Below are 8,582 nucleotides of genomic sequence, written 5' to 3'. Positions count from 1 at the left end.
ATCTTGTTCACAGATAGTTGTTTGAATGTTGTCTCCCCCATTAGACTGTGAGGTCCTCAACAGCAGGAACTATCTTTTTGTCTTTCTTTGTATCCCCAGCACTTAGCACAGTGCCTGCATGTGCCAACACATCTACACAGTAAGCTTTTTTTTGTTTTGTTTTGTTTTTTTTAATGTATGAGGTATTTTATTTTTTCCATTACATGTAAAGATAGTTCTCAACTTTTGTTTATACATGCTTTACAATTTCAGATTTTTCTCCCTCCCACCCCTCCCTCCCCCCTCCCCTAGACAGCAGGTAATCTGATATAGGTTATATCTATATATCTCTATACATATATATATATATATATATATATATATATATATATATATACACACACACACACATATATATGCACATAATAACATTAATCCTATTTCTGCATTAATCCTGTTACAAGAGAAAGAATCAGAGCAGTGATGCAAAACCTCAAAATAGAAAGAAAAAAAAAAACCAACAGCACCCAAAACAAAAGAAATAATATGGTTCAATCAGCATTTATACTCCACAGTTCTTTCTTTCTTTTTTTTTCTTGGATTTGGAGATCCTCTTCTATCATGAGTTCCCTGGAACTCTTCTGTACCATTGCATTGGTGAGAAGAATATAGTCCATCACAGTAGGTCAACACTCAATGTTGATGATACTACACAGTAAGCTTTAACTTGTTGATGTACACAACCAGCCACTCCCAATAAAGGCATTTATAGAAAATAAACATTTCCTCCACAAAAGGGGGAAAGAAATAATAGCACCACAGATACTAATATATCAAAGCTAATGTAGAAATAATTAAATACAACATAAGCCATAAAAACCAGGCTCCTACTTGCTTACCAATGTCCTCAATATCTACGGCAAAGAGTAAACACATACTTATAAGAACCCGGAGGGGAAACACGTGAGGAAGGAAAATCCCCTGGACAGCAGGCTTTGATGTCATTAGTCCTTTTAGGAACAACTATTCTGCATGAAACTGTCTATCTGCTCTTTGTTTAACTGTTGGTCTTTACCACCCTTCAGCCGATCATACTCTCTTCTCTTCTCTACTTGAACATAGCCTTCCCAAGCTCTTTTAATTAAAATCACCCTTAAAGGGGTGTTTAGAAAATGACACCTGTGAAAATGTGAAAAGTTTTCTTTAAGTCAGAGAACACCAAAGCTCGCCAGACTGGCTATCTCTGGGCTAAAAAAACTGGTCTGTCCAGTTATCCCACAGATGATGGGCTGTCCAAGAACAATGGGGGGTCCCAGCAACATGCCTGAGATGGATTCTTTCAAAAAGGCAAACAAACTGGCCAAGGCAACAGGATAAAAGCAAATGCAAAAGGTTTACTCCACTTTTCCTTCACAAGACAGAGAGAGTAGCCAGCCACTGTAAGAAGTTTCATCTCTCAGGTGTAGGTGGGCATTAGGGCAATCTTGTCACTGAAGCTTTCAGACAATGAAGTGACTTCATTCTCTCACTAATCTGGAATTTCTCACCTGAAACCTTCTGTCAGCTGACCCTTTCTAGCTTCCATAGCTCCCACAAAGCATCATTCTCTCCTCTGTCTTCAGTTCTGCTCCTCAGATTCTAATGTCAGGTTCTTCTCTTAGGTTCCTGCCATTTCAATGGCTTAAATGAAATGGCTGACACAACAGTGAGTCTCCTTTCACTAAAAAAGTCACAAATTCCCCAAATTCCCCTATCAAATTGATCATGTTTTTTTAAGCCAGGCATTGGTTCTAAATGTTTATATGATTTATTATTTTTCAATTTTTTTTCTCTTTAATTAGAAAATAGCTATATGTGAATGAACTAATTCCTCCTATTCCATTAGTGTTCTTCAACCTATGGTTCTTTACATTCCTTTATGCTCCTATATTTAACACCTCCATAGATAAATGAAGAGAAAATGTGAAACACTGGAACTATCACCGGGGTGAGAGGACCTGACTTCAAATTTTGCCTCTGATGCTTACTACCTGAGTTAATTTGAACAAGTCAGTTAACTTCATTGGGCCTCAGTTTCCTCAGGGGTCTGGACTAGGTGACCTCTGATATCCTCTCCATCTCTAAGATCCTATAATCCTATAAATAAAGTTACCCTAGCAATCAAGCAGTTTTACAACTGCCTCTATAGCTGTGCCTCTACAATTTATATCCATCATTATCTTGTAGTACTCTTTTCTGAGTATGAATCTGTATTCCTAATCATGTCACAATATATGGAACTCTCCAATTGTCTGCTCAGTTCTTGGCGCTACACTAGAGTGAGGGAAAAGAAGAATGAACTTAGAACCAGAAGACTCAGGTTCAAATCTTGGCTCACTCACGGGATAGCTATTTGATTGTGGGAAGTCCCTTCTCCCCAGCAAAGCCTCATTCTGTTTATCTCAAAAGTAAGAAATAATGTTTGTTCTGCCTAGAGTGTTGGGATGGAATTGGGATAATTGGGGGTTCTACTGGGTTTTCAGTAAGAAAAATACCAAACAATGAATAAATATATTCTACTTGCAAACTGCTTACTTGCAGGGAAGTTCAAGCTTAATGATGTTATAAACAATAAACACAGATTCATTCATAAAGCAATTTGTCCTACAAAATTTCATGACTGGGTCAGTGGCATCTAGCAAGGTCTAGTAAGAATGATTTGTCTAGATTCTTACAAATACAATCAAAACCTGAATAAAGGCCATGGAAAGTAGCTACAATAGATGGCAAACAACAATAGCAGAGATGCCTAGGAGTCAGGAGACATAGACCTAGGAAGAAAAGAATGGGAACCAAGATGGAGAAGAGAAGCTAGGAACTTTCCTGAGCTTTCCCATATTTCCCTTGAAAACAACATTAAATCAAGCCTCTAAACAGATTCTGGAACTACAGAACCTACAAAAAGAGAGACAAAATCCTGCTAAGTGAAATAATTTAGAAGACTTCAGAAAAGGTCTGTCTCACCTGGGGTAAAAGGGGAGGGTGACTCAGTGTCCCAGCTGGCAGCTCACCTCAGCAAAGCTCAGCTCAGTGGGCAGGTCAATACTGTTGCAACTGAACACAGCTGAAAGTGGGGCAGCCAAGAGTGGGGCAGCTGAGAGCAGGGCAGCTGAGAGCAGTAAGAAGCTTGCAGCCCTAAACCCTGTGCCCCAGGAGCAGACTTCAACTTGATAAGTTGAAAAATAGCCTATAACATGAGCAAGAAACAAAAAAGGACCCTTACCATTGACAACTTCTATGGTGAAAGGGAAGACCAAAACTCAAACACAGATGAGTTAGTCAAAATGCCCACAAGTGAAGACTCAAGAGGGAAGTTGATCTTGTCTCAAGACCAAAAAGCCCACTTTGAAGAGCTCAAAAAGGCTTTTAAAAACAAAATAAGAGAGGTAGAAGAAAAATGGAAAAAGAAATCAGAGAAATGAGAGCTACACTGCAAAAAGAAGCACAAAAAATGACTGAGGAAAACAATTCCTTAAAAAATACAATTGGCAAAATGAGAGAAAAAATTAGCCAAACAGAAAAAGAAGTGCAAAAGCTTACTGTGGAAAATAAGGCCTTAAAAATTAAAATTGGTATAAACAAAAGTTGAGAACTATCTTTACATGTAACGGAAAAAATAAAATATCTCATAAAAAAAAATTAAAATTGAGCAGATGGAAGCAGATAACTCCATGAGACAACAAGAATCTGACAAGCAGAATCAAAAGACTGAAAAAATAGAAAAAAATGTGAAATGCCTCATTGGAAAAACAACTGACCTAGAAAATAGGTCCAGGAGAGATAATCTGAGAATTATTGGACTGCCTGAAAGCCATGATCAGGAAGAGTCTAGACACCATATTCCAGGAAATTATTATGGAGAACTGCCTTGAAATTGTAGAATCAGAGGATAAAATTATCATTGAAAGAATCCACCAAACACCTCCTGAAAGAGACCCCAAAAGGAACACTTCAAGGAAGATAGTAGCCAAACTACAGAATTATCAGGTGAAGGAGAAAATACTCTAAGCAGCCAGAAAGAAACCATTTAAATACCATGGATCCACAGTCAGGATTGCTCAGGACCTGGCAGCTTCAATATTAAAGTATCACAGGGCTTGGAATATGATATATGGGAAGGCTAAGGAGCTTGGATTACAACCCAGGATCAACTACCCAGCAAAATTGATCATTCTCTTTCAGAGGAAAAGATGGATATTCAATGAACTAGAGGACTTGAAAAAGGCCAGAAATGAACAGAAAAATTTGATCTCCAAATACAAGACTCTAGAAAAATATAAAGAGGCAAACAAGTGGGATAAAAGTGTTGTTCAATGATGTTAAACAGCTTGAGTCCATGTAAGGGAGGATAATACTTTTAACTCTTGATATTTGTATCTCTGTAAAGGTATTGTTATTAAATCAACTTTGATGTGATGATATAAAGAAACTTAAGGGACAGAATAAAAGAAGACTAGGGGGAGGAGAGGAAGGGAGAGGTGGAATGGGGTTAATTATATCATAGGGAGAGGCACAAAAAGAACCCATTACAACAGAGGGAAAGAAGGGAGGGGTGGGCATTGTTGCAACCTTACTCTCATCAGACTTGGTTCAGGTAGGGAATAAAATACACCCCCATTTGTATAAAGAAACTTAGCTTACTCTGTAAGGAAACAAAAGGGGAAGGGGGAAAAGGGTGATATTGTTAGAAGGGAGGGCACAAGTGGGGGAAAAAGGGGCAAGAAAAAGAAGGCAAGCTGATAAAAGGGAGGGCAGATTGAGGGAGGCAGTGGTCAGAAGCAAAATACTGGTCAAGTGGAATAAGGGGAACGAAGGGGAAAAAAGAGTACAAAGGGAAAAAGAAGATGGAGGGAAATAAATAGTTAATAATTTTAACTGTGTATGTGAATGGGATGAACTCTCCCATAAAACAGAAGTGAATTGCAGAGTGGATTAAAAACCAGAATCCTACAATGTGGTGCTTACAAGAAACACATTTGAAGCAGGGAGATACACACAGAGTAAAGGTTAAAGGCTGAAGCAGAAAATATTATGCATCAGCTATAGTCAAAAAAGCAGGGGTGGCAATTCTTATCTCAGACAAAGCAAAGGCAAAAATAGATCTCATTAAAAGAGATAAGGAAGGAAACTACATCTTGCTAAAAGGTACTATAGATAGTGAAGTAATATCAATATTAAATATGTATACACCAAGTGGTAGAGCATCCAAATTTTTAGAGGAGAAATTAAATGAGTTACAAGAGGAAATAGACTGTAATACTATACTAGTGGGGGATCTGAATCTTCCCCTCTCAGAATTAGATAAATCTAGCTACAAAATAAATAAGAAAGAAGTGAAAGAGGTGAATAGAATACCAGAAAAGTTAGACATGATAGATGTCTGGAGAAAATTGAATAGGGATAGAAAGGAATATAACTTTTTCTCAGCAGTACATGGCACATTTTCAAAAATTGACCATGTATTAGAGCACAAAAACATCATAGTCAAATGTAGAAAGGCAGAAATAGTAAATGCATCCTTCTCAAATCATGATGCAATAAAAATTACATGTAATAAAGAGCCATGGAAAGGTAGACTGAAAATCAATTGGAAACTAAATAATTTCATTCTAAAAAATGGGTCAAACAGCAAATCATAGAAACAATAACTTTATTCAAGAGAATGACAATAATGAGACAACATACCAAAATCTATGGGATGCAGCCAAAGCAATGCTTAGGGGGAAATTCATAGCTCTAAATGCTTACATGAATAAAAAAGAGAAAGAAGAGATCAGTGAATTGGGCATGCAATTAAAAAGCTAGAAAAAGAACAAATTAGAAATCCCCAACTAGATACCAAACTAGAAATCCTGAAAATTAAAGGAGAAATTAATAAAATTGAAAGCAAGAAAACTATAGATTTAATCAAAAATACTAAGAGGAAGAAAAGAATGAAGTTAAAAAAAAAAACTATTGCTGGGGCAGCTAGGTGGCGCAGTGGATAAAGTACCGGCCCTGAATTCAGTAGTACCCGAGTTCAAATCTGGCCTCAGACACTTGACACTTACTAGCTGTGTGACCCTGGGCAAGTCACTTAACCCCCATTGCCCCGCAAAAAAACAAAACAAAACAAAACAAAAAAACCTATTGCTTCAAATGTATGTAAGTATAGGTGTCAAATCTATAAGAATACAAGTCATTCCTCAATTGATAAATGGGCAATGGATATGAACAGTTTTCCAATGAAGAAATCAAAATAATTTAGTCATGTGAAAAAATACTCTAATGAAATGAAAATTAAAGCAACCTTAAAATATTATTTTGCACTTTTCAGATTGGCTAAAATGATTGAAAAGGAAAACAACAAATGTCGAAGGGCATGTGGAAAAATTGGGACACTAATTCACTGTTGGTGGAACTGTGAACTGATCCAATCATTTTGGAGAGCAATCTGGAATTATGCCCAGAGTTATTAAACTGCCTATATCTTTCGACCCAGCAATAACACTACTGGGTCTATTTCCAAAAATGATTAGGGGAAACAGAAAAGAACATATATGTTCTAAAATATTTATAGCAGCTCTCTTTGTGGTGGCAAAGAACTAGAAACTGTGGGGCATGCCTGTCAGTTGGAGAATAGCTGAACAAGTTGTGATATACGATCATGGTGGAATACTACTGGGCTATAAGAAATGATGAACTCGCTTTTCCTGGCTTGTGACCAGTAAGCAATCATGACCAGCAAAATCTCTCGTGATGCTCTCTATGAAGCTGTGTGAAAGGTCCCGCATGTAAACCAGTGCCAATGCAGAAAGTTTTTGGAAACTGTGGAGCTGCAGATCAGTGTGAAGATCTATGATCCCCAAAAGGACAAATGTTTCTCAGGCACCCTCAGCCTCAAATCCATACCCTGACTTAATTTTTTTCTGTGTGTCCTAGAAGACCAGCAGCACTGTTATGAGGCCAAGACTGTAGAAATCCCCCACATGGATATTGAGGCTGTTAATATGAATATATGGATCACCTGGATTTGATGGAGGTACTTTATTATCCAAAAGTATCTTTTATGAAACCCTGGGTTAATAGGAGCAAAATGTCCTTCAGCTGAACTCCAAACTGAAGCCAGATAGCTAGCAGATAGAAGACCCTACCTAGTGACTTTTTTCCCTTCACTATGTTATGGTAACATCTGCATGTCCTCATCCTTGCCAAACCCTTTTTTTTTTTTTTTTGGAATCCTGTAATCTTATCATGATGCTTAGGTATTTCCTCCATACTTGTTATAACTGAAATTGTTAAACTGCCTTTGCTTCTGTATCATAGTATTGAAACTGACAACTCCCTGTAATCAGTGAAGTAAAACCATATATACCCTCTGAAATGGGGAGTCCCCCAAGCTTCACTCTTAGGAGGGGAATTTCCACATGATCATGTGTTATATTTCTTCTTGGGACAAAATATTAAATTGTTATTATGTTTTTCCTATCCATTCTCTGATCTGTTTTCTGTGAGGTACCTACTTCTGGTAAGAGAGGCAGAAATAGCCTTCTCTGATCTGGGTGAACAAATTGTAAGAGATATTATTGATGTCTCTGACCTGTTTATTATCTTGTAAGAGGATGGGCAAGAACACTATATTTAATATTCAACAAGACCCTAAAGAAGTTGCATAAAAACAAGATATTTATTGGTCAAGGATCTGGATAAAAGTATGATGCCTTTTTGGCCTGAGTCCTTGATCAAGCAAATCCCTCGAATCCTGGGCCCTTGGTCTGAACAAAGCTGGCAAGCTTCCATCTCTGCTCACCCACAATGAGAATATGGTGGCAAAGGTCAATGAAGTTAAATTACTCTCAAGCTCCAGATGAAGAAGATACTGTGTCTGGCAGTTTCTGTTGGCCACATGAAGATGACAGATGATGAACTTGTCTACAACATGCATCTGGCTGTCGACTCCCTGGTTTCTCTACTAAAGAAAAACTGGGAAAATGTGAGGGCATTGCATTTCAAGAGCACCATGGGCAAGCCTCAGCAACTTTATTAAATCAGCATGGTGTTAATAAATGGCAGAAGCTGCTAATGAAAAAAAGAAAGAAATGATGAGTTCGATGATCTTAGAAAAATATGTTTGAACTTGCACAATATAATGAAGAGTGAAATGATTGGAAGCAAGAGAACATCGTATACAGTAATAGCAATATTATTTTAAGAACAACTTTGAGTAACTAAGTCATTCTGGCCATTATAAATACCAAAATTATCTAAGATATACGAAGGAAAATGCTATCTACATCCAAGGAAAGAACTGATAAATAGAAGTATATATAGAATGGTTTTACACACACACACACACACACACACACACACACACACACACATACATACATACATATTTGTGTCTAATGGTAGCTATATTTCTAGGGCAGGGGAAGAAGGAAAGAAAAAGGGGAAAAAGAAAGTTACAGAATAACTATTATATATTTAAAAGTAATAACAAGTAATAACAAGTTATAGTAATAACAAGTAATAACAAGTTATACATAATAGATTTGCAGTTTACTAGTATGTTATGGAAACACTTG

The 8,582-nt window shown here is 37.1% G+C and overlaps 1 pseudogene; it reads left to right on the top strand.

The window, feature by feature from the left end:
• The first annotated feature begins 6,734 nt into the window (after window positions 1–6,734).
• On the top strand, window positions 6,735–8,044 carry LOC122732438 (annotated as a pseudogene).
• The last annotated feature ends 538 nt before the right edge of the window (window positions 8,045–8,582 follow it).

Source organism: Dromiciops gliroides, chromosome 6 (genome assembly GCF_019393635.1).
Source record: "Dromiciops gliroides isolate mDroGli1 chromosome 6, mDroGli1.pri, whole genome shotgun sequence".
Classification (NCBI taxonomy): Eukaryota; Metazoa; Chordata; class Mammalia; order Microbiotheria; family Microbiotheriidae; genus Dromiciops; species Dromiciops gliroides.
The sequence above is the reverse complement of the archived record's forward strand: the minus strand, read 5'-3'. Positions and strand labels throughout refer to the sequence as shown.